Below are 27487 nucleotides of genomic sequence, written 5' to 3'. Positions count from 1 at the left end.
TTCAGATAGGGGAAATGTCAGTGAGCGTTCCGATTTCAGTTCCAGAGCGATTCGCCCAATGAGTCCTTGATGTTTAGTCGTTTTAAGCCAATTTTCTGGATTTTTGAAAATTTCACTTTTTTGTGAAAATATCCACTAAATGAGGGAATAATATGTGTGAGGGTACCCCAGGAGAGTTCCAAATGTGTGTGGGTAGAATATATATCCCACGGGGGTAAAATTGCAAAAAGTTGAAAAATTTTTTTTTTTGGACTTAGTCATTTTTCCGGCGTTTATCAGACTTTCAGATAGGGGAAATGTCAGTGAGCGTTCCGATTTCAGTTCCAGAGCGAATCGCCCAATGAGTCCTTCATATTTAGTCGTTTTCAGCCAATTTTCTGGATTTTTGAAAATTTCACTTTTTTTGTGAAAATATCCACTAAATGAGGGAATAATATGTGTGAGGGTACCCCAGGAGAGTTCCAAATGTGAGTGGGTAGAATATATATCCCACGGGGGTAAAAATTTAAAAAAGTTGAAAAATTTTTTTTTTGGACTTAGTCATTTTTCTGGCGTTTATCAGACTTTCAGAGAGGGAAAATGTCAGTGAGCGTTCCGATTTCAGTTCCAGAGCGATTCGCCCAATGAGTTTTTGATATTTAGTCGTTTTCAGCCAATTTTCTGGATTTTTGAAAATTTCACTTTTTTGTGAAAATATCCACTAAATGAGGGAATAATATGTGTGAGGTTACCCCAGGAGAGTTCCAAATGTGTGTGGGTAGAATATATATCCCACGGGGTAAAATTGCAAAAAGTTGAAAAATTTTTTTTTTTGGACTTAGCAATTTTTCCGGCGTTTATCAGACTTTCAGATAGGGGAAATGTCAGTTAGCATTCCGATTTCAGTTCCAGAGCAATTCGCCCAATGAGTCCTTGATGTTTAGTCGTTTTCAGCCAATTTTATGGATTTTTGAAAATTTCACTTTTTTGTGAAAATATCCACTAAATGAGGGAATAATATGTGTGAGGGTACCCCAGGAGAGTTCCAAATGTGTGTGGGTAGAATATATATCCCACGGGGGTAAAAATTGAAAAAAGTTGAAAAAATTTTTTTTTGGACTTAGTCATTTTTCTGGCGTTTATCAGACTTTCAGATAGGGGAAATGTCAGTGAGCATTCTGAATTCAATTCCAGAGCGATTCGCCCAATGAGTCCTTGATGTTTAGTCGTTTTCAGCCAATTTTATGGATTTTGAAAATTTCACTTTTTTGTGAAAATATCCACTAAATGAGGGAATAATATGTGTTAGGGTACCCCAGGAGCGTTCCAAATGTGTGTGGGTAGAATATATATCCCACGGGGTAAAATTGCAAAAAGTTGAAAAAAAATTTTTTCTGGACTTAGTCATTTTTCCGGCGTTTATCAGACTTTCAGATAGGGGAAATGTCAGTGAGCGTTCCGATTTCAGTTCCAGAGCGATTCGCCCAATGAGTCCTTGATATTTAGTCGTTTTCAGCCAATTTTCTGGATTTTTGAAAATGTCACTTTTTTGTGAAAATATCCACTAAATGAGGGAATAATATGTGTGAGGGTACCCCAGGAGAGTTCCAAATGTGTGTGGGTAGAATATATATCCCACGGGGGTAAAGATTGAAAAAAGTTGAAAAAATTTTTTTTTGGACTTAGTCATTTTTCCGGCGTTTATCAGACTTTCAGATAGGGGAAATGTCAGTGAGCGTTCCGATTTCAGTTCCACAGCGATTTGCCCAATGAGTCCTTGGTATTAAGTCATTTTCAGCCAATTTTCGAGATTTTTGAAACTTTCACTTTTTTGTGAAAATATCCACTAAATGAGGGAATAATATGTGTGAGGGTACCCCAGGAGAGTTCCAAATGTGTGTGGGTAGAATATATATCACACAGGGGTAAAAATTGAAAAAAGTTGAAAAAAATTTTTTTTGGACTTAGTCATTTTTCTGGCGTTTATCAGACTTTCAGATAGGGGAAATGTCAGTGAGCGTTCCGATTTCAGTTCCAGAGCGATTCGCCCAATAAGTCCTTGATATTTAGTCATTTTCAGCCAATTTTCGAGATTTTTGAAAATTTCACTTTTTTGTGAAAATATCCACTAAATGAGGGAATAATATGTGTGAGGGTACCCCAGGAGAGTTCCAAATGTGTGTGGGTAGAATATATATCCCACGGGGGTAAAAATTGAAAAAAGTTGAAAAATTTTTTTTTTGGACTTAGTCATTTTTCTGGCGTTTATCAGACTTTCAGATAGGAAAAATTTCAGTGAGCGTTCCGATTTCAGTTCCAGAGCGATTCGCCCAATGAGTTTTTGATATTTAGTCGTTTTCAGCCAATTTTCTGGATTTTTGAAAATTTCACTTTTTTGTGAAAATATCCACTAAATGAGGGAATAATATGTGTGAGAGTACCCCAGGAGAGTTCCAAATGTGTGTGGGTAGAATATATATCCCACGGGGGTAAAAATTGAAAAAAGTTGAAAAAATTTTTTTTTGGACTTAGTCATTTTTCTGGCGTTTATCAGACTTTCAGAGAGGGAAAATGTCAGTGAGCGTTCCGATTTCAGTTCCAGAGCGATTCGCCCAATGAGTTTTTGATATTTAGTCGTTTTCAGCCAATTTTCTGGATTTTTGAAAATTTCACTTTTTTGTGAAAATATCCACTAAATGAGGGAATAATATGTGTGAGGTTACCCCAGGAGAGTTCCAAATGTGTGTGGGTAGAATATATATCCCACGGGGTAAAATTGCAAAAAGTTGAAAAATTTTTTTTTTTGGACTTAGCAATTTTTCCGGCGTTTATCAGACTTTCAGATAGGGGAAATGTCAGTTAGCATTCCGATTTCAGTTCCAGAGCAATTCGCCCAATGAGTCCTTGATGTTTAGTCGTTTTCAGCCAATTTTATGGATTTTTGAAAATTTCACTTTTTTGTGAAAATATCCACTAAATGAGGGAATAATATGTGTGAGGGTACCCCAGGAGAGTTCCAAATGTGTGTGGGTAGAATATATATCCCACGGGGGTAAAAATTGAAAAAAGTTGAAAAATTTTTTTTTTGGACTTAGTCATTTTTCTGGCGTTTATCAAACTTTCAGATAGGGAAAATGTCAGTGAGCGTTCCGATTTCAGTTCCAGAGCGATTCGCCCAATGAGTTTTTGATATTTAGTCGTTTTCAGCCAATTTTCTGGATTTTTGAAAATTTCACTTTTTTGTGAAAATATCCACTAAATGAGGGAATAATATGTGTTAGGATACCCCAGGAGCGTTCCAAATGTGTGTGGGTAGAATATATATCCCACGGGGTAAAATTGCAAAAAGTTGAAAAAAATTTTTTTCTGGACTTAGTCATTTTTCCGGCGTTTATCAGACTTTCAGATAGGGGAAATGTCAGTGAGCGTTCCGATTTCAGTTCCAGAGCGATTCGCCCAATGAGTCCTTGATATTTAGTCGTTTTCAGCCAATTTTCTGGATTTTTGAAAATTTCACTTTTTTGTGAAAATATCCACTAAATGAGGGAATAATATGTGTGAGGGTACCCCAGGAGAGTTCCAAATGTGTGTGGGTGGAATATATATCCCACGGGGGTAAAAATTGAAAAAAGTTGAAAAAAATTTTTTTTGGACTTAGTCATTTTTCTGGCGTTTATCAGACTTTCAGATAGGGAAAATGTCAGTGAGCGTTCCGATTTCAGTTCCAGAGCGATTCGCCCAATGAGTTTTTGATATTTAGTCGTTTCAGGCAATTTTCTGGATTTTTGAAAATTTCACTTTTTTGTGAAAATATCCACTAAATGAGGGAATAATATGTGTTAGGGTACCCCAGGAGCGTTCCAAATGTGTGTGGGTAGAATATATATCCCACGGGGTAAAATTGCAAAAAGTTGAAAAATTTTTTTTTTTGGACTTAGTCATTTTTCCGGCGTTTATCAGACTTTCAGATAGGGGAAATGTCAGTGAGCGTTCCGATTTCAGTTCCACAGCGATTTGCCCAATGAGTCCTTGATATTAAGTCATTTTCAGCCAATTTTCGAGATTTTTGAAAATTTCACTTTTTTGTGAAAATATCCACTAAATGAGGGAATAATATGTGTGAGGGTACCCCAGGAGAGTTCCAAATGTGTGTGGGTAGAATATATATCCCACGGGGGTAAAATTGCAAAAAGTTGAAAATTTTTTTTTTTTGGACTTAGTCATTTTTCCGGCGTTTATCAGACTTTCAGATAGGGGAAATGTCAGTGAGCGTTCCGATTTCAATTCCAGAGCGATTCGCCCAATGAGTCCTTGATGTTTAGTCGTTTTCAGCCAATTTTCTGGATTTTTGAAAATTTCACTTTTTTGTGAAAATATCCACTAAATGAGGGAATAATATGTGTGAGGGTACCCCAGGAGAGTTCCAAATGTGTGTGGGTAGAATATATATCCCACGGGGGTAAAATTGCAAAAAGTTGAAAAATTTTTTTTTTTGGACTTAGTCATTTTTCCGGCGTTTATCAGACTTTCAGATAGGGGAAATGTCAGTGAGCGTTCCGATTTCAGTTCCAGAGCGAATCGCCCAATGAGTCCTTCATATTTAGTCGTTTTCAGCCAATTTTCTGGATTTTTGAAAATTTCACTTTTTTGTGAAAATATCCACTAAATGAGGGAATAATATGTGTGAGGGTACCCCAGGAGAGTTCCAAATGTGTGTGGGTAGAATATATATCCCACGGGGGTAAAAATTGAAAAAAGTTTAAAAAAATTTTTTTTGGACTTAGTCATTTTTCTGGCGTTTATCAGACTTTCAGATAGGGGAAATGTCAGTGAGCGTTCTGATTTCAGTTCCACAGCGATTTGCACAATGAGTCCTTGATATTTAGTCATTTTCAGCCAATTTTTGAGATTTTTGAAAATTTCACTTTTTTGTGAAAATATCCACTAAATGAGGGAATAATATGTGTGAGGGTACCCCAGGAGAGTTCCAAATGTGTGTGGGTAGAATATATATCCCAAGGGGGTAAAAATTGAAAAAAGTTGAAAAATTTTTTTTTTGAACTTAGTCATTTTTCTGGCGTTTATCAGACTTTCAGATAGGGAAAATGTCAGTGAGCGTTCCGATTTCAGTTCCAGAGCGATTCGCCCAATGAGTTTTTGATATTTAGTCGTTTCAAGCAATTTTCAGGATTTTTGAAAATTTCATTTTTTTGTGAAAATATCCACTAAATGAGGGAATAATATGTGTTAGGGTACCCCAGGAGCGTTCCAAATGTGTGTGGGTAGAATATATATCCTAAGGGGTAAAATTGCAAAAAGTTTAAACATTTTTTTTTTGGACTTAGTAATTTTTCCGGCGTTTATCAGACTTTCAGATAGGGGAAATGTCAGTGAGCGTTCCGATTTCAGTTCCAGAGCGATTCGCCCAATGAGTCCTTGATGTTTAGTCGTTTTAAGCCAATTTTCTGGATTTTTGAAAATTTCACTTTTTTGTGAAAATATCCACTAAATGAGGGAATAATATGTGTGAGGGTACCCCAGGAGAGTTCCAAATGTGTGTGGGTAGAATATATATCCCACGGGGGTAAAATTGCAAAAAGTTGAAAAATTTTTTTTTTTGGACTTAGTCATTTTTCCGGCGTTTATCAGACTTTCAGATAGGGGAAATGTCAGTGAGCGTTCCGATTTCAGTTCCAGAGCGAATCGCCCAATGAGTCCTTCATATTTAGTCGTTTTCAGCCAATTTTCTGGATTTTTGAAAATTTCACTTTTTTTGTGAAAATATCCACTAAATGAGGGAATAATATGTGTGAGGGTACCCCAGGAGAGTTCCAAATGTGAGTGGGTAGAATATATATCCCACGGGGGTAAAAATTTAAAAAAGTTGAAAAATTTTTTTTTTGGACTTAGTCATTTTTCTGGCGTTTATCAGACTTTCAGAGAGGGAAAATGTCAGTGAGCGTTCCGATTTCAGTTCCAGAGCGATTCGCCCAATGAGTTTTTGATATTTAGTCGTTTTCAGCCAATTTTCTGGATTTTTGAAAATTTCACTTTTTTGTGAAAATATCCACTAAATGAGGGAATAATATGTGTGAGGTTACCCCAGGAGAGTTCCAAATGTGTGTGGGTAGAATATATATCCCACGGGGTAAAATTGCAAAAAGTTGAAAAATTTTTTTTTTTGGACTTAGCAATTTTTCCGGCGTTTATCAGACTTTCAGATAGGGGAAATGTCAGTTAGCATTCCGATTTCAGTTCCAGAGCAATTCGCCCAATGAGTCCTTGATGTTTAGTCGTTTTCAGCCAATTTTATGGATTTTTGAAAATTTCACTTTTTTGTGAAAATATCCACTAAATGAGGGAATAATATGTGTGAGGGTACCCCAGGAGAGTTCCAAATGTGTGTGGGTAGAATATATATCCCACGGGGGTAAAAATTGAAAAAAGTTGAAAAAATTTTTTTTTGGACTTAGTCATTTTTCTGGCGTTTATCAGACTTTCAGATAGGGGAAATGTCAGTGAGCGTTCTGAATTCAATTCCAGAGCGATTCGCCCAATGAGTCCTTGATGTTTAGTCGTTTTCAGCCAATTTTATGGATTTTGAAAATTTCACTTTTTTGTGAAAATATCCACTAAATGAGGGAATAATATGTGTTAGGGTACCCCAGGAGCGTTCCAAATGTGTGTGGGTAGAATATATATCCCACGGGGTAAAATTGCAAAAAGTTGAAAAAAATTTTTTTCTGGACTTAGTCATTTTTCCGGCGTTTATCAGACTTTCAGATAGGGGAAATGTCAGTGAGCGTTCCGATTTCAGTTCCAGAGCGATTCGCCCAATGAGTCCTTGATATTTAGTCGTTTTCAGCCAATTTTCTGGATTTTTGAAAATGTCACTTTTTTGTGAAAATATCCACTAAATGAGGGAATAATATGTGTGAGGGTACCCCAGGAGAGTTCCAAATGTGTGTGGGTAGAATATATATCCCACGGGGGTAAAAATTGAAAAAAGTTGAAAAAATTTTTTTTTGGACTTAGTCATTTTTCCGGCGTTTATCAGACTTTCAGATAGGGGAAATGTCAGTGAGCGTTCCGATTTCAGTTCCACAGCGATTTGCCCAATGAGTCCTTGGTATTAAGTCATTTTCAGCCAATTTTCGAGATTTTTGAAACTTTCACTTTTTTGTGAAAATATCCACTAAATGAGGGAATAATATGTGTGAGGGTACCCCAGGAGAGTTCCAAATGTGTGTGGGTAGAATATATATCACACGGGGGTAAAAATTGAAAAAAGTTGAAAAAAATTTTTTTTGGACTTAGTCATTTTTCTGGCGTTTATCAGACTTTCAGATAGGGGAAATGTCAGTGAGCGTTCCGATTTCAGTTCCAGAGCGATTCGCCCAATAAGTCCTTGATATTTAGTCATTTTCAGCCAATTTTTGAGATTCTTGAAAATTTCACTTTTTTGTGAAAATATCCACTAAATGAGGGAATAATATGTGTGAGGGTACCCCAGGAGAGTTCCAAATGTGTGTGGGTAGAATATATATCCCACGGGGGTAAAAATTGAAAAAAGTTGAAAAATTTTTTTTTTGGACTTAGTCATTTTTCTGGCGTTTATCAGACTTTCAGATAGGAAAAATGTCAGTGAGCGTTCCGATTTCAGTTCCAGAGCGATTCGCCCAATGAGTTTTTGATATTTAGTCGTTTTCAGCCAATTTTCTTGATTTTTGAAAATTTCACTTTTTTGTGAAAATATCCACTAAATGAGGGAATAATATGTGTTAGGATACCCCAGGAGCGTTCCAAATGTGTGTGGGTAGAATATATATCCCACGGGGTAAAATTGCAAAAAGTTGAAAAAAATTTTTTTCTGGACTTAGTCATTTTTCCGGCGTTTATCAGACTTTCAGATAGGGGAAATGTCAGTGAGCGTTCCGATTTCAGTTCCAGAGCGATTCGCCCAATGAGTCCTTGATATTTAGTCGTTTTCAGCCAATTTTCTGGATTTTTGAAAATTTCACTTTTTTGTGAAAATATCCACTAAATGAGGGAATAATATGTGTGAGGGTACCCCAGGAGAGTTCCAAATGTGTGTGGGTGGAATATATATCCCACGGGGGTAAAAATTGAAAAAAGTTGAAAAAAATTTTTTTTGGACTTAGTCATTTTTCTGGCGTTTATCAGACTTTCAGATAGGGAAAATGTCAGTGAGCGTTCCGATTTCAGTTCCAGAGCGATTCGCCCAATGAGTTTTTGATATTTAGTCGTTTCAGGCAATTTTCTGGATTTTTGAAAATTTCACTTTTTTGTGAAAATATCCACTAAATGAGGGAATAATATGTGTTAGGGTACCCCAGGAGCGTTCCAAATGTGTGTGGGTAGAATATATATCCCACGGGGTAAAATTGCAAAAAGTTGAAAAATTTTTTTTTTTGGACTTAGTCATTTTTCCGGCGTTTATCAGACTTTCAGATAGGGGAAATGTCAGTGAGCGTTCCGATTTCAGTTCCACAGCGATTTGCCCAATGAGTCCTTGATATTAAGTCATTTTCAGCCAATTTTCGAGATTTTTGAAAATTTCACTTTTTTGTGAAAATATCCACTAAATGAGGGAATAATATGTGTGAGGGTACCCCAGGAGAGTTCCAAATGTGTGTGGGTAGAATATATATCCCACGGGGGTAAAATTGCAAAAAGTTGAAAATTTTTTTTTTTTGGACTTAGTCATTTTTCCGGCGTTTATCAGACTTTCAGATAGGGGAAATGTCAGTGAGCGTTCCGATTTCAATTCCAGAGCGATTCGCCCAATGAGTCCTTGATGTTTAGTCGTTTTCAGCCAATTTTCTGGATTTTTGAAAATTTCACTTTTTTGTGAAAATATCCACTAAATGAGGGAATAATATGTGTGAGGGTACCCCAGGAGAGTTCCAAATGTGTGTGGGTAGAATATATATCCCACGGGGGTAAAATTGCAAAAAGTTGAAAAATTTTTTTTTTTGGACTTAGTCATTTTTCCGGCGTTTATCAGACTTTCAGATAGGGGAAATGTCAGTGAGCGTTCCGATTTCAGTTCCAGAGCGAATCGCCCAATGAGTCCTTCATATTTAGTCGTTTTCAGCCAATTTTCTGGATTTTTGAAAATTTCACTTTTTTGTGAAAATATCCACTAAATGAGGGAATAATATGTGTGAGGGTACCCCAGGAGAGTTCCAAATGTGTGTGGGTAGAATATATATCCCACGGGGGTAAAAATTGAAAAAAGTTTAAAAAAATTTTTTTTGGACTTAGTCATTTTTCTGGCGTTTATCAGACTTTCAGATAGGGGAAATGTCAGTGAGCGTTCTGATTTCAGTTCCACAGCGATTTGCACAATGAGTCCTTGATATTTAGTCATTTTCAGCCAATTTTTGAGATTTTTGAAAATTTCACTTTTTTGTGAAAATATCCACTAAATGAGGGAATAATATGTGTGAGGGTACCCCAGGAGAGTTCCAAATGTGTGTGGGTAGAATATATATCCCAAGGGGGTAAAAATTGAAAAAAGTTGAAAAATTTTTTTTTTCAACTTAGTCATTTTTCTGGCGTTTATCAGACTTTCAGATAGGGAAAATGTCAGTGAGCGTTCCGATTTCAGTTCCAGAGCGATTCGCCCAATGAGTTTTTGATATTTAGTCGTTTCAAGCAATTTTCAGGATTTTTGAAAATTTCATTTTTTTGTGAAAATATCCACTAAATGAGGGAATAATATGTGTTAGGGTACCCCAGGAGCGTTCCAAATGTGTGTGGGTAGAATATATATCCTAAGGGGTAAAATTGCAAAAAGTTTAAACATTTTTTTTTTGGACTTAGTAATTTTTCCGGCGTTTATCAGACTTTCAGATAGGGGAAATGTCAGTGAGCGTTCCGATTTCAGTTCCAGAGCGATTCGCCCAATGAGTCCTTGATGTTTAGTCGTTTTAAGCCAATTTTCTGGATTTTTGAAAATTTCACTTTTTTGTGAAAATATCCACTAAATGAGGGAATAATATGTGTGAGGGTACCCCAGGAGAGTTCCAAATGTGTGTGGGTAGAATATATATCCCACGGGGGTAAAATTGCAAAAAGTTGAAAAATTTTTTTTTTTGGACTTAGTCATTTTTCCGGCGTTTATCAGACTTTCAGATAGGGGAAATGTCAGTGAGCGTTCCGATTTCAGTTCCAGAGCGAATCGCCCAATGAGTCCTTCATATTTAGTCGTTTTCAGCCAATTTTCTGGATTTTTGAAAATTTCACTTTTTTTGTGAAAATATCCACTAAATGAGGGAATAATATGTGTGAGGGTACCCCAGGAGAGTTCCAAATGTGAGTGGGTAGAATATATATCCCACGGGGGTAAAAATTTAAAAAAGTTGAAAAATTTTTTTTTTGGACTTAGTCATTTTTCTGGCGTTTATCAGACTTTCAGAGAGGGAAAATGTCAGTGAGCGTTCCGATTTCAGTTCCAGAGCGATTCGCCCAATGAGTTTTTGATATTTAGTCGTTTTCAGCCAATTTTCTGGATTTTTGAAAATTTCACTTTTTTGTGAAAATATCCACTAAATGAGGGAATAATATGTGTGAGGTTACCCCAGGAGAGTTCCAAATGTGTGTGGGTAGAATATATATCCCACGGGGTAAAATTGCAAAAAGTTGAAAAATTTTTTTTTTTGGACTTAGCAATTTTTCCGGCGTTTATCAGACTTTCAGATAGGGGAAATGTCAGTTAGCATTCCGATTTCAGTTCCAGAGCAATTCGCCCAATGAGTCCTTGATGTTTAGTCGTTTTCAGCCAATTTTATGGATTTTTGAAAATTTCACTTTTTTGTGAAAATATCCACTAAATGAGGGAATAATATGTGTGAGGGTACCCCAGGAGAGTTCCAAATGTGTGTGGGTAGAATATATATCCCACGGGGGTAAAAATTGAAAAAAGTTGAAAAAATTTTTTTTTGGACTTAGTCATTTTTCTGGCGTTTATCAGACTTTCAGATAGGGGAAATGTCAGTGAGCGTTCTGAATTCAATTCCAGAGCGATTCGCCCAATGAGTCCTTGATGTTTAGTCGTTTTCAGCCAATTTTATGGATTTTGAAAATTTCACTTTTTTGTGAAAATATCCACTAAATGAGGGAATAATATGTGTTAGGGTACCCCAGGAGCGTTCCAAATGTGTGTGGGTAGAATATATATCCCACGGGGTAAAATTGCAAAAAGTTGAAAAAAATTTTTTTCTGGACTTAGTCATTTTTCCGGCGTTTATCAGACTTTCAGATAGGGGAAATGTCAGTGAGCGTTCCGATTTCAGTTCCAGAGCGATTCGCCCAATGAGTCCTTGATATTTAGTCGTTTTCAGCCAATTTTCTGGATTTTTGAAAATGTCACTTTTTTGTGAAAATATCCACTAAATGAGGGAATAATATGTGTGAGGGTACCCCAGGAGAGTTCCAAATGTGTGTGGGTAGAATATATATCCCACGGGGGTAAAAATTGAAAAAAGTTGAAAAAATTTTTTTTTGGACTTAGTCATTTTTCCGGCGTTTATCAGACTTTCAGATAGGGGAAATGTCAGTGAGCGTTCCGATTTCAGTTCCACAGCGATTTGCCCAATGAGTCCTTGGTATTAAGTCATTTTCAGCCAATTTTCGAGATTTTTGAAACTTTCACTTTTTTGTGAAAATATCCACTAAATGAGGGAATAATATGTGTGAGGGTACCCCAGGAGAGTTCCAAATGTGTGTGGGTAGAATATATATCACACGGGGGTAAAAATTGAAAAAAGTTGAAAAAAATTTTTTTTGGACTTAGTCATTTTTCTGGCGTTTATCAGACTTTCAGATAGGGGAAATGTCAGTGAGCGTTCCGATTTCAGTTCCAGAGCGATTCGCCCAATAAGTCCTTGATATTTAGTCATTTTCAGCCAATTTTTGAGATTTTTGAAAATTTCACTTTTTTGTGAAAATATCCACTAAATGAGGGAATAATATGTGTGAGGGTACCCCAGGAGAGTTCCAAATGTGTGTGGGTAGAATATATATCCCACGGGGGTAAAAATTGAAAAAAGTTGAAAAATTTTTTTTTTGGACTTAGTCATTTTTCTGGCGTTTATCAGACTTTCAGATAGGAAAAATGTCAGTGAGCGTTCCGATTTCAGTTCCAGAGCGATTCGCCCAATGAGTTTTTGATATTTAGTCGTTTTCAGCCAATTTTCTGGATTTTTGAAAATTTCACTTTTTTGTGAAAATATCCACTAAATGAGGGAATAATATGTGTGAGAGTACCCCAGGAGAGTTCCAAATGTGTGTGGGTAGAATATATATCCCACGGGGGTAAAAATTGAAAAAAGTTTAAAAAATTTTTTTTTGGACTTAGTCATTTTTCTGGCGTTTATCAGACTTTCAGAGAGGGAAAATGTCAGTGAGCGTTCCGATTTCAGTTCCAGAGCGATTCGCCCAATGAGTTTTTGATATTTAGTCGTTTTCAGCCAATTTTCTGGATTTTTGAAAATTTCACTTTTTTGTGAAAATATCCACTAAATGAGGGAATAATATGTGTGAGGTTACCCCAGGAGAGTTCCAAATGTGTGTGGGTAGAATATATATCCCACGGGGTAAAATTGCAAAAAGTTGAAAAATTTTTTTTTTTGGACTTAGCAATTTTTCCGGCGTTTATCAGACTTTCAGATAGGGGAAATGTCAGTTAGCATTCCGATTTCAGTTCCAGAGCAATTCGCCCAATGAGTCCTTGATGTTTAGTCGTTTTCAGCCAATTTTATGGATTTTTGAAAATTTCACTTTTTTGTGAAAATATCCACTAAATGAGGGAATAATATGTGTGAGGGTACCCCAGGAGAGTTCCAAATGTGTGTGGGTAGAATATATATCCCACGGGGGTAAAAATTGAAAAAAGTTGAAAAAATTTTTTTTTGGACTTAGTCATTTTTCTGGCGTTTATCAGACTTTCAGATAGGGGAAATGTCAGTGAGCGTTCTGAATTCAATTCCAGAGCGATTCGCCCAATGAGTCCTTGATGTTTAGTCGTTTTCAGCCAATTTTATGGATTTTGAAAATTTCACTTTTTTGTGAAAATATCCACTAAATGAGGGAATAATATGTGTTAGGGTACCCCAGGAGCGTTCCAAATGTGTGTGGGTAGAATATATATCCCACGGGGTAAAATTGCAAAAAGTTGAAAAAAATTTTTTTCTGGACTTAGTCATTTTTCCGGCGTTTATCAGACTTTCAGATAGGGGAAATGTCAGTGAGCGTTCCGATTTCAGTTCCAGAGCGATTCGCCCAATGAGTCCTTGATATTTAGTCGTTTTCAGCCAATTTTCTGGATTTTTGAAAATGTCACTTTTTTGTGAAAATATCCACTAAATGAGGGAATAATATGTGTGAGGGTACCCCAGGAGAGTTCCAAATGTGTGTGGGTAGAATATATATCCCACGGGGGTAAAAATTGAAAAAAGTTGAAAAAATTTTTTTTTGGACTTAGTCATTTTTCCGGCGTTTATCAGACTTTCAGATAGGGGAAATGTCAGTGAGCGTTCCGATTTCAGTTCCACAGCGATTTGCCCAATGAGTCCTTGGTATTAAGTCATTTTCAGCCAATTTTCGAGATTTTTGAAACTTTCACTTTTTTGTGAAAATATCCACTAAATGAGGGAATAATATGTGTGAGGGTACCCCAGGAGAGTTCCAAATGTGTGTGGGTAGAATATATATCACACGGGGGTAAAAATTGAAAAAAGTTGAAAAAAATTTTTTTTGGACTTAGTCATTTTTCTGGCGTTTATCAGACTTTCAGATAGGGGAAATGTCAGTGAGCGTTCCGATTTCAGTTCCAGAGCGATTCGCCCAATAAGTCCTTGATATTTAGTCATTTTCAGCCAATTTTCGAGATTTTTGAAAATTTCACTTTTTTGTGAAAATATCCACTAAATGAGGGAATAATATGTGTGAGGGTACCCCAGGAGAGTTCCAAATGTGTGTGGGTAGAATATATATCCCACGGGGGTAAAAATTGAAAAAAGTTGAAAAATTTTTTTTTTGCACTTAGTCATTTTTCTGGCGTTTATCAGACTTTCAGATAGGAAAAATGTCAGTGAGCGTTCCGATTTCAGTTCCATAGCGATTCGCCCAATGAGTTTTTGATATTTAGTCGTTTTCAGCCAATTTTCTGGATTTTTGAAAATTTCACTTTTTTGTGAAAATATCCACTAAATGAGGGAATAATATGTGTGAGAGTACCCCAGGAGAGTTCCAAATGTGTGTGGGTAGAATATATATCCCACGGGGGTAAAAATTGAAAAAAGTTGAAAAAATTTTTTTTTGGACTTAGTCATTTTTCTGGCGTTTATCAGACTTTCAGATAGGGGAAATGTCAGTGAGCGTTCTGATTTCAGTTCCACAGCGATTTGCCCTATGAGTCCTTGATATTTAGTCATTTTCAGCCAATTTTCGAGATTTTTGAAAATTTCACTTTTTTGTGAAAATATCCACTAAATGAGGGAATAATATGTGTGAGGGTACCCCAGGAGAGTTCCAAATGTGTGTGGGTAGAATATATATCCTAAGGGGTAAAATTGCAAAAAGTTTAAAAAAATTTTTTTTGGACTTAGTAATTTTTCCGACGTTTATCAGACTTTCAGATAGGGGAAATGTCAGTGAGCGTTCCGATTTCAGTTCCAGAGCGATTCGCCCAATGAGTCCTTGATGTTTAGTCGTTTTCAGCCAATTTTATGGATTTTGAAAATTTCACTTTTTTGTGAAAATATCCACTAAATGAGGGAATAATATGTGTTAGGGTACCCCAGGAGCGTTCCAAATGTGTGTGGGTAGAATATATATCCCACGGGGTAAAATTGCAAAAAGTTGAAAAAAAATTTTTTCTGGACTTAGTCATTTTTCCGGCGTTTATCAGACTTTCAGATAGGGGAAATGTCAGTGAGCGTTCCGATTTCAGTTCCAGAGCGATTCGCCCAATGAGTCCTTGATATTTAGTCGTTTTCAGCCAATTTTCTGGATTTTTGAAAATGTCACTTTTTTGTGAAAATATCCACTAAATGAGGGAATAATATGTGTGAGGGTACCCCAGGAGAGTTCCAAATGTGTGTGGGTAGAATATATATCCCACGGGGGTAAAAATTGAAAAAAGTTGAAAAAATTTTTTTTTGGACTTAGTCATTTTTCCGGCGTTTATCAGACTTTCAGATAGGGGAAATGTCAGTGAGCGTTCCGATTTCAGTTCCACAGCGATTTGCCCAATGAGTCCTTGGTATTAAGTCATTTTCAGCCAATTTTCGAGATTTTTGAAACTTTCACTTTTTTGTGAAAATATCCACTAAATGAGGGAATAATATGTGTGAGGGTACCCCAGGAGAGTTCCAAATGTGTGTGGGTAGAATATATATCACACGGGGGTAAAAATTGAAAAAAGTTGAAAAAAATTTTTTTTGGACTTAGTCATTTTTCTGGCGTTTATCAGACTTTCAGATAGGGGAAATGTCAGTGAGCGTTCCGATTTCAGTTCCAGAGCGATTCGCCCAATAAGTCCTTGATATTTAGTCATTTTCAGCCAATTTTCGAGATTTTTGAAAATTTCACTTTTTTGTGAAAATATCCACTAAATGAGGGAATAATATGTGTGAGGGTACCCCAGGAGAGTTCCAAATGTGTGTGGGTAGAATATATATCCCACGGGGGTAAAAATTGAAAAAAGTTGAAAAATTTTTTTTTTGGACTTAGTCATTTTTCTGGCGTTTATCAGACTTTCAGATAGGAAAAATGTCAGTGAGCGTTCCGATTTCAGTTCCAGAGCGATTCGCCCAATGAGTTTTTGATATTTAGTCGTTTTCAGCCAATTTTCTGGATTTTTGAAAATTTCACTTTTTTGTGAAAATATCCACTAAATGAGGGAATAATATGTGTGAGAGTACCCCAGGAGAGTTCCAAATGTGTGTGGGTAGAATATATATCCCACGGGGGTAAAAATTGAAAAAAGTTGAAAAAATTTTTTTTTGGACTTAGTCATTTTTCTGGCGTTTATCAGACTTTCAGATAGGGGAAATGTCAGTGAGCGTTCTGATTTCAGTTCCACAGCGATTTGCCCTATGAGTCCTTGATATTTAGTCATTTTCAGCCAATTTTCGAGATTTTTGAAAATTTCACTTTTTTGTGAAAATATCCACTAAATGAGGGAATAATATGTGTGAGGGTACCCCAGGAGAGTTCCAAATGTGTGTGGGTAGAATATATATCCTAAGGGGTAAAATTGCAAAAAGTTTAAAAAAATTTTTTTTGGACTTAGTAATTTTTCCGACGTTTATCAGACTTTCAGATAGGGGAAATGTCAGTGAGCGTTCCGATTTCAGTTCCAGAGCGATTCGCCCAATGAGTCCTTGATGTTTAGTCGTTTTCAGCCAATTTTCTGGATTTTTGAAAATTTCACTTTTTTGTGAAAATATCCACTAAATGAGGGAATAATATGTGTGAGGGTACCCCAGGAGCGTTCCAAATGTGTGTGGGTAGAATATATATCCCACGGGGTAAAATTGCAAAAAGTTGAAAAAATTTTTTTTCTGGACTTAGTCATTTTTCCGGCGTTTATCAGACTTTCAGATAGGGGAAATGTCAGTGAGCGTTCCGATTTCAGTTCCAGAGCGATTCGCCCAATGAGTCCTTGATATTTAGTCGTTTTCAGCCAATTTTCTGGATTTTTGAAAATGTCACTTTTTTGTGAAAATATCCACTAAATGAGGGAATAATATGTGTGAGGGTACCCCAGGAGAGTTCCAAATGTGTGTGGGTAGAATATACATCCCACGGGGGTAAAAATTGAAAAAAGTTGAAAAAATTTTTTTTTGGACTTAGTCATTTTTCTGGCGTTTATCAGACTTTCAGATAGGGGAAATGTCAGTGAGCATTCCGATTTCAGTTCCACAGCGATTTGCCCAATGAGTCCTTGGTATTAAGTCATTTTCAGCCAATTTTCGAGATTTTTGAAACTTTCACTTTTTCGTGAAAATATCCACTAAATGAGGGAATAATATGTGTGAGGGTACCCCAGGAGAGTTCCAAATGTGTGTGGGTAGAATATATATCACACGGGGGTAAAAATTGAAAAAAGTTGAAAAAAATTTTTTTGGGACTTAGTCATTTTTCTGGCGTTTATCAGACTTTCAGATAGGGGAAATGTCAGTGAGCGTTCCGATTTCAGTTCCAGAGCGATTCGCCCAATAAGTCCTTGATATTTAGTCATTTTCAGCCAATTTTCGAGATTTTTGAAAATGTCACTTTTTTGTGAAAATATCCACTAAATGAGGGAATAATATGTGTGAGGGTACCCCAGGAGAGTTCCAAATGTGTGTGGGTAGAATATATATCCCACGGGGGTAAAAATTGAAAAAAGTTGAAAAAATTTTTTTTTGGACTTAGTCATTTTTCCGGCGTTTATCAGACTTTCAGATAGGGGAAATGTCAGTGAGCGTTCCGATTTCAGTTCCACAGCGATTTGCCCAATGAGTCCTTGGTATTAAGTCATTTTCAGCCAATTTTCGAGATTTTTGAAACTTTCACTTTTTTGTGAAAATATCCACTAAATGAGGGAATAATATGTGTGAGGGTACCCCAGGAGAGTTCCAAATGTGTGTGGGTAGAATATATATCACACGGGGGTAAAAATTGAAAAAAGTTGAAAAAAATTTTTTTTGGACTTAGTCATTTTTCTGGCGTTTATCAGACTTTCAGATAGGGGAAATGTCAGTGAGCGTTCCGATTTCAGTTCCAGAGCGATTCGCCCAATAAGTCCTTGATATTTAGTCATTTTCAGCCAATTTTCGAGATTTTTGAAAATTTCACTTTTTTGTGAAAATATCCACTAAATGAGGGAATAATATGTGTGAGGGTACCCCAGGAGAGTTCCAAATGTGTGTGGGTAGAATATATATCCCACGGGGGTAAAAATTGAAAAAAGTTGAAAAATTTTTTTTTTGCACTTAGTCATTTTTCTGGCGTTTATCAGACTTTCAGATAGGAAAAATGTCAGTGAGCGTTCCGATTTCAGTTCCATAGCGATTCGCCCAATGAGTTTTTGATATTTAGTCGTTTTCAGCCAATTTTCTGGATTTTTGAAAATTTCACTTTTTTGTGAAAATATCCACTAAATGAGGGAATAATATGTGTGAGAGTACCCCAGGAGAGTTCCAAATGTGTGTGGGTAGAATATATATCCCACGGGGGTAAAAATTGAAAAAAGTTGAAAAAATTTTTTTTTGGACTTAGTCATTTTTCTGGCGTTTATCAGACTTTCAGATAGGGGAAATGTCAGTGAGCGTTCTGATTTCAGTTCCACAGCGATTTGCCCTATGAGTCCTTGATATTTAGTCATTTTCAGCCAATTTTCGAGATTTTTGAAAATTTCACTTTTTTGTGAAAATATCCACTAAATGAGGGAATAATATGTGTGAGGGTACCCCAGGAGAGTTCCAAATGTGTGTGGGTAGAATATATATCCTAAGGGGTAAAATTGCAAAAAGTTTAAAAAAATTTTTTTTGGACTTAGTAATTTTTCCGACGTTTATCAGACTTTCAGATAGGGGAAATGTCAGTGAGCGTTCCGATTTCAGTTCCAGAGCGATTCGCCCAATGAGTCCTTGATGTTTAGTCGTTTTCAGCCAATTTTATGGATTTTGAAAATTTCACTTTTTTGTGAAAATATCCACTAAATGAGGGAATAATATGTGTTAGGGTACCCCAGGAGCGTTCCAAATGTGTGTGGGTAGAATATATATCCCACGGGGTAAAATTGCAAAAAGTTGAAAAAAAATTTTTTCTGGACTTAGTCATTTTTCCGGCGTTTATCAGACTTTCAGATAGGGGAAATGTCAGTGAGCGTTCCGATTTCAGTTCCAGAGCGATTCGCCCAATGAGTCCTTGATATTTAGTCGTTTTCAGCCAATTTTCTGGATTTTTGAAAATGTCACTTTTTTGTGAAAATATCCACTAAATGAGGGAATAATATGTGTGAGGGTACCCCAGGAGAGTTCCAAATGTGTGTGGGTAGAATATATATCCCACGGGGGTAAAAATTGAAAAAAGTTGAAAAAATTTTTTTTTGGACTTAGTCATTTTTCCGGCGTTTATCAGACTTTCAGATAGGGGAAATGTCAGTGAGCGTTCCGATTTCAGTTCCACAGCGATTTGCCCAATGAGTCCTTGGTATTAAGTCATTTTCAGCCAATTTTCGAGATTTTTGAAACTTTCACTTTTTTGTGAAAATATCCACTAAATGAGGGAATAATATGTGTGAGGGTACCCCAGGAGAGTTCCAAATGTGTGTGGGTAGAATATATATCACACGGGGGTAAAAATTGAAAAAAGTTGAAAAAAATTTTTTTTGGACTTAGTCATTTTTCTGGCGTTTATCAGACTTTCAGATAGGGGAAATGTCAGTGAGCGTTCCGATTTCAGTTCCAGAGCGATTCGCCCAATAAGTCCTTGATATTTAGTCATTTTCAGCCAATTTTCGAGATTTTTGAAAATTTCACTTTTTTGTGAAAATATCCACTAAATGAGGGAATAATATGTGTGAGGGTACCCCAGGAGAGTTCCAAATGTGTGTGGGTAGAATATATATCCCACGGGGGTAAAAATTGAAAAAAGTTGAAAAATTTTTTTTTTGGACTTAGTCATTTTTCTGGCGTTTATCAGACTTTCAGATAGGAAAAATGTCAGTGAGCGTTCCGATTTCAGTTCCAGAGCGATTCGCCCAATGAGTTTTTGATATTTAGTCGTTTTCAGCCAATTTTCTGGATTTTTGAAAATTTCACTTTTTTGTGAAAATATCCACTAAATGAGGGAATAATATGTGTGAGAGTACCCCAGGAGAGTTCCAAATGTGTGTGGGTAGAATATATATCCCACGGGGGTAAAAATTGAAAAAAGTTGAAAAAATTTTTTTTTGGACTTAGTCATTTTTCTGGCGTTTATCAGACTTTCAGATAGGGGAAATGTCAGTGAGCGTTCTGATTTCAGTTCCACAGCGATTTGCCCTATGAGTCCTTGATATTTAGTCATTTTCAGCCAATTTTCGAGATTTTTGAAAATTTCACTTTTTTGTGAAAATATCCACTAAATGAGGGAATAATATGTGTGAGGGTACCCCAGGAGAGTTCCAAATGTGTGTGGGTAGAATATATATCCTAAGGGGTAAAATTGCAAAAAGTTTAAAAAAATTTTTTTTGGACTTAGTAATTTTTCCGACGTTTATCAGACTTTCAGATAGGGGAAATGTCAGTGAGCGTTCCGATTTCAGTTCCAGAGCGATTCGCCCAATGAGTCCTTGATGTTTAGTCGTTTTCAGCCAATTTTCTGGATTTTTGAAAATTTCACTTTTTTGTGAAAATATCCACTAAATGAGGGAATAATATGTGTGAGGGTACCCCAGGAGCGTTCCAAATGTGTGTGGGTAGAATATATATCCCACGGGGTAAAATTGCAAAAAGTTGAAAAAATTTTTTTTCTGGACTTAGTCATTTTTCCGGCGTTTATCAGACTTTCAGATAGGGGAAATGTCAGTGAGCGTTCCGATTTCAGTTCCAGAGCGATTCGCCCAATGAGTCCTTGATATTTAGTCGTTTTCAGCCAATTTTCTGGATTTTTGAAAATGTCACTTTTTTGTGAAAATATCCACTAAATGAGGGAATAATATGTGTGAGGGTACCCCAGGAGAGTTCCAAATGTGTGTGGGTAGAATATACATCCCACGGGGGTAAAAATTGAAAAAAGTTGAAAAAATTTTTTTTTGGACTTAGTCATTTTTCTGGCGTTTATCAGACTTTCAGATAGGGGAAATGTCAGTGAGCATTCCGATTTCAGTTCCACAGCGATTTGCCCAATGAGTCCTTGGTATTAAGTCATTTTCAGCCAATTTTCGAGATTTTTGAAACTTTCACTTTTTCGTGAAAATATCCACTAAATGAGGGAATAATATGTGTGAGGGTACCCCAGGAGAGTTCCAAATGTGTGTGGGTAGAATATATATCACACGGGGGTAAAAATTGAAAAAAGTTGAAAAAAATTTTTTTGGGACTTAGTCATTTTTCTGGCGTTTATCAGACTTTCAGATAGGGGAAATGTCAGTGAGCGTTCCGATTTCAGTTCCAGAGCGATTCGCCCAATAAGTCCTTGATATTTAGTCATTTTCAGCCAATTTTCGAGATTTTTGAAAATTTCACTTTTTTGTGAAAATATCCACTAAATGAGGGAATAATATGTGTGAGGGTACCCCAGGAGAGTTCCAAATGTGTGTGGGTAGAATATATATCCCACGGGGGTAAAAATTGAAAAAAGTTGAAAAATTTTTTTTTTGGACTTAGTCATTTTTCTGGCGTTTATCAGACTTTCAGATAGGGAAAATGTCAGTGAGCGTTCCGATTTCAGTTCCAGAGCGATTCGCCCAATGAGTTTTTGATATTTAGTCGTTTTCAGCCAATTTTCTGGATTTTTGAAAATTTCACTTTTTTGTGAAAATATCCACTAAATGAGGGAATAATATGTGTGAGGGTACCCCAGGAGAGTTCCAAATGTGTGTGGGTAGAATATATATCCCACGGGGGTAAAATTGAAAAAAGTTGAAAATTTTTTTTTTTTTGGACTTAGTCATTTTTCCGGCGTTTATCAGACTTTCAGATAGGGGAAATGTCAGTGAGCGTTCCGATTTCAATTCCAGAGCGATTCGCCCAATGAGTCCTTGATGTTTAGTCGTTTTCAGCCAATTTTATGGATTTTGAAAATTTCACTTTTTTGTGAAAATATCCACTAAATGAGGGAATAATATGTGTTAGGGTACCCCAGGAGCGTTCCAAATGTGTGTGGGTAGAATATATATCCCACGGGGTAAAATTGCAAAAAGTTGAAAAATTTTTTTTTTTGTACTTAGTAATTTTTCCGGCGTTTATCAGACTTTCAGGTAGGGGAAATGTCAGTGAGCGTTCCGATTTCAGTTCCACAGCGATTTGCCCAATGAGTCCTTGGTATTAAGTCATTTTCAGCCAATTTTCGAGATTTTTGAAACTTTCACTTTTTCGTGAAAATATCCACTAAATGAGGGAATAATATGTGTGAGGGTACCCCAGGAGAGTTCCAAATGTGTGTGGGTAGAATATATATCACACGGGGGTAAAAATTGAAAAAAGTTGAAAAAAATTTTTTTGGGACTTAGTCATTTTTCTGGCGTTTATCAGACTTTCAGATAGGGGAAATGTCAGTGAGCGTTCCGATTTCAGTTCCAGAGCGAATCGCCCAATGAGTCCTTGATGTTTAGTCGTTTTCAGCCAATTTTCTGGATTTTTGAAAATTTCACTTTTTTGTGAAAATATCCACTAAATGAGGGAATAATATGTGTGAGGGTACCCCAGGAGAGTTCCAAATGTGTGTGGGTAGAATATATATCCCACGGGGGTAAAATTGCAAAAAGTTGAAAAATTTTTTTTTTTGGACTTAGCAATTTTTCCGGCGTTTATCAGACTTTCAGATAGGGGAAATGTCAGTTAGCATTCCGATTTCAGTTCCAGAGCAATTCGCCCAATGAGTCCTTGATGTTTAGTCGTTTTCAGCCAATTTTATGGATTTTTGAAAATTTCACTTTTTTGTGAAAATATCCACTAAATAAAGGAATAATATGTGTTAGGGTACCCCAGGAGCGTTCCAAATGTGTGTGGGTAGAATATATATCCCACGGGGTAAAATTGCAAAAAGTTGAAAAAATTTTTTTTCTGGACTTAGTCATTTTTCCGGCGTTTATCAGACTTTCAGATAGGGGAAATGTCAGTGAGCGTTCCGATTTCAGTTCCAGAGCGATTCGCCCAATGAGTCCTTGATATTTAGTCGTTTTCAGCCAATTTTCTGGATTTTTGAAAATTTCACTTTTTTGTGAAAATATCCACTAAATGAGGGAATAATATGTGTGAGGGTACCCTAGGAGAGTTCCAAATGTTTGTGGGTAGAATATATATCCCACGGGGGTAAAATTGAAAAAAGTTGAAAATTTTTTTTTTTTTGGACTTAGTCATTTTTCCGGCGTTTATCAGACTTTCAGATAGGGGAAATGTCAGTGAGCGTTCCGATTTCAATTCCAGAGCGATTCGCCCAATGAGTCCTTGATGTTTAGTCGTTTTCAGCCAATTTTATGGATTTTGAAAATTTCACTTTTTTGTGAAAATATCCACTAAATGAGGGAATAATATGTGTTAGGGTACCCCAGGAGCGTTCCAAATGTGTGTGGGTAGAATATATATCCCACGGGGTAAAATTGCAAAAAGTTGAAAAAAATTTTTTTCTGGACTTAGTCATTTTTCCGGCGTTTATCAGACTTTCCGATAGGGGAAATGTCAGTGAGCGTTCCGATTTCAGTTCCAGAGCGATTCGCCCAATGAGTCCTTGATATTTAGTCGTTTTCAGCCAATTTTCTGGATTTTTGAAAATGTCACTTTTTTGTGAAAATATCCACTAAATGAGGGAATAATATGTGTGAGGGTACCCCAGGAGAGTTCCAAATGTGTGTGGGTAGAATATATATCCCACGGGGGTAAAAATTGAAAAAAGTTGAAAAAAATTTTTTTTGGACTTAGTCATTTTTCTGGCGTTTATCAGACTTTCAGATAGGGGAAATGTCAGTGAGCGTTCCGATTTCAGTTCCACAGCGATTTGCCCAATGAGTCCTTGATATTAAGTCATTTTCAGCCAATTTTCGAGATTTTTGAAAATTTCACTTTTTTGTGAAAATATCCACTAAATGAGGGAATAATATGTGTGAGGGTACCCCAGGAGAGTTCCAAATGTGTGTGGGTAGAATATATATCCTACGGGGTAAAATTGCAAAAAGTTGAAAAATTTTTTTTTTTGTACTTAGTAATTTTTCCGGCGTTTATCAGACTTTCAGATAGGGGAAATGTCAGTGAGCGTTCCGATTTCAGTTCCAGAGCGATTCGCCCAATGAGTCCTTGATATTTAGTCGTTTTCAGCCAATTTTCTGGATTTTTGAAAATTTCACTTTTTTGTGAAAATATCCACTAAATGAGGGAATAATATGTGTGAGGGTACCCCAGGAGAGTTCCAAATGTGTGTGGGTAGAATATATATCCCACGGGGGTAAAATTGCAAAAAGTTGAAAAATTTTTTTTTTTGGACTTAGCAATTTTTCCGGCGTTTATCAGACTTTCAGATAGGGGAAATGTCAGTTAGCATTCCGATTTCAGTTCCAGAGCAATTCGCCCAATGAGTCCTTGATGTTTAGTCGTTTTCAGCCAATTTTATGGATTTTTGAAAATTTCACTTTTTTGTGAAAATATCCACTAAATGAGGGAATAATATGTGTTAGGGTACCCCAGGAGGGTTCCAAATGTGTGTGGGTAGAATATATATCCCACGGGGTAAAATTGCAAAAAGTTGAAAAAAATTTTTTTCTGGACTTAGTCATTTTTCCGGCGTTTATCAGACTTTCAGATAGGGGAAATGTCAGTGAGCGTTCCGATTTCAGTTCCAGAGCGATTCGCCCAATGAGTCCTTGATATTTAGTCGTTTTCAGCCAATTTTCTGGATTTTTGAAAATTTCACTTTTTTGTGAAAATATCCACTAAATGAGGGAATAATATGTGTGAGGGTACCCCAGGAGAGTTCCAAATGTGTGTGGGTAGAATATATATCCTAAGGGGTAAAATTTCAAAAAGTTTAAAAATTTTTTTTTTGGACTTAGTAATTTTTCCGGCGTTTATCAGACTTTCAGATAGGGGAAATGTCAGTGAGCGTTCCGATTTCAGTTCCAGAGCGATTCGCCCAATGAGTCCTTGATGTTTAGTCGTTTTCAGCCAATTTTCTGGATTTTTGAAAATTTCACTTTTTTGTGAAAATATCCACTAAATGAGGGAATAATATGTGTGAGGGTACCCCAGGAGAGTTCCAAATGTGTGTGGGTAGAATATATATCCCACGGGGGTAAAAATTGAAAAAAGTTGAAAAATTTTTTTTTTGGACTTAGTCATTTTTCTGGCGTTTATCAGACTTTCAGATAGGGAAAATGTCAGTGAGCGTTCCGATTTCAGTTCCAGAGCGATTCGCCCAATGAGTTTTTGATATTTAGTCGTTTCAGGCAATTTTCTGGATTTTTGAAAATTTCACTTTTTTGTGAAAATATCCACTAAATGAGGGAATAATATGTGTTAGGGTACCCCAGGAGCGTTCCAAATGTGTGTGGGTAGAATATATATCCCACGGGGTAAAATTGCAAAAAGTTGAAAAAAATTTTTTTCTGGACTTAGTCATTTTTCCGGCGTTTATCAGACTTCCAGATAGGGGAAATGTCAGTGAGCGTTCCGATTTCAGTTCCAGAGCGATTCGCCCAATGAGTCCTTGATATTTAGTCGTTTTCAGCCAATTTTCTGGATTTTTGAAAATTTCACTTTTTTGTGAATATATCCACTAAATGAGGGAATAATATGTGTGAGGGTACCCCAGGAGAGTTCCCAATGTGTGTGGGTAGAATATATATCCTACGGGGTAAAATTGCAAAAAGTTGAAAAATTTTTTTTTTTGGACTTAGTAATTTTTCCGGCGTTTATCAGACTTTCAGATAGGGGAAATGTCAGTGAGCATACCGATTTCAGTTCCAGAGCGATTCGCCCAATGAGTCCTTGATGTTTAGTCGTTTTCAGCCAATTTTCTGGATTTTTGAAAATTTCACTTTTTTGTGAAAATATCCACTAAATGAGGGAATAATATGTGTGAGGGTACCCCAGGAGAGTTCCAAATGTGTGTGGGTAGAATATATATCCTAAGGGGTAAAATTTCAAAAAGTTTAAAAATTTTTTTTTTGGACTTAGTAATTTTTCCGGCGTTTATCAGACTTTCAGATAGGGGAAATGTCAGTGAGCGTTCCGATTTCAGTTCCAGAGCGATTCGCCCAATGAGTCCTTGATGTTTAGTCGTTTTCAGCCAATTTTCTGGATTTTTGAAAATTTCACTTTTTTGTGAAAATATCCACTAAATGAGGGAATAATATGTGTGAGGGTACCCCAGGAGAGTTCCAAATGTGTGTGGGTAGAATATATATCCCACGGGGGTAAAAATTGAAAAAAGTTGAAAAATTTTTTTTTTGGACTTAGTCATTTTTCTGGCGTTTATCAGACTTTCAGATAGGGAAAATGTCAGTGAGCGTTCCGATTTCAGTTCCAGAGCGATTCGCCCAATGAGTTTTTGATATTTAGTCGTTTCAGGCAATTTTCTGGATTTTTGAAAATTTCACTTTTTTGTGAAAATATCCACTAAATGAGGGAATAATATGTGTTAGGGTACCCCAGGAGCGTTCCAAATGTGTGTGGGTAGAATATATATCCCACGGGGTAAAATTGCAAAAAGTTGAAAAAAAATTTTTTCTGGACTTAGTCATTTTTCCGGCGTTTATCAGACTTTCAGATAGGGGAAATGTCAGTGAGCGTTCCGATTTCAGTTCCAGAGCGATTCGCCCAATGAGTCCTTGATATTTAGTCGTTTTCAGCCAATTTTCTGGATTTTTGAAAATTTCACTTTTTTGTGAATATATCCACTAAATGAGGGAATAATATGTGTGAGGGTACCCCAGGAGAGTTCCCAATGTGTGTGGGTAGAATATATATCCTACGGGGTAAAATTGCAAAAAGTTGAAAAATTTTTTTTTTTGGACTTAGTAATTTTTCCGGCGTTTATCAGACTTTCAGATAGGGGAAATGTCAGTGAGCGTACCGATTTCAGTTCCAGAGCGATTCGCCCAATGAGTCCTTGATGTTTAGTCGTTTTCAGCCAATTTTCTGGATTTTTGAAAATTTCACTTTTTTGTGAAAATATCCACTAAATGAGGGAATAATATGTGTGAGGGTAACCCAGGAGAGTTCCAAATGTGTGTGGGTAGAATATATATCCCACGGGGGTAAAATTGCAAAAAGTTGAAAAATTTTTTTTTTTGGACTTAGTCATTTTTCCGGCGTTTATCAGACTTTCAGATAGGGGAAATGTCAGTGAGCGTTCCGATTTCAATTCCAGAGCGATTCGCCCAATGAGTCCTTGATGTTTAGTCGTTTTCAGCCAATTTTATGGATTTTGAAAATTTCACTTTTTTGTGAAAATATCCACTAAATGAGGGAATAATATGTGTGAGGGTACCCCAGGAGAGTTCCAAATGTGTGTGGGTAGAATATACATCCCACGGGGGTAAAAATTGAAAAAAGTTGAAAAAATTTTTTTTTGGACTTAGTCATTTTTCTGGCGTTTATCAGACTTTCAGATAGGGGAAATGTCAGTGAGCGTTCCGATTTCAGTTCCACAGCGATTTGCCCAATGAGTCATTGGTATTAAGTCATTTTCAGCCAATTTTCGAGATTTTTGAAACTTTCACTTTTTCGTGAAAATATCCACTAAATGAGGGAATAATATGTGTGAGGGTACCCCAGGAGAGTTCCAAATG

The sequence above is a fragment of the Phyllobates terribilis genome, unplaced genomic scaffold (genome assembly GCF_046119375.1).
Source record: "Phyllobates terribilis strain yellow unplaced genomic scaffold, ASM4611937v1 Scaffold_15__1_contigs__length_34870131, whole genome shotgun sequence".
Lineage (NCBI taxonomy): Eukaryota > Metazoa > Chordata > Amphibia > Anura > Dendrobatidae > Phyllobates > Phyllobates terribilis.
The sequence above is the reverse complement of the archived record's forward strand: the minus strand, read 5'-3'. Positions refer to the sequence as shown.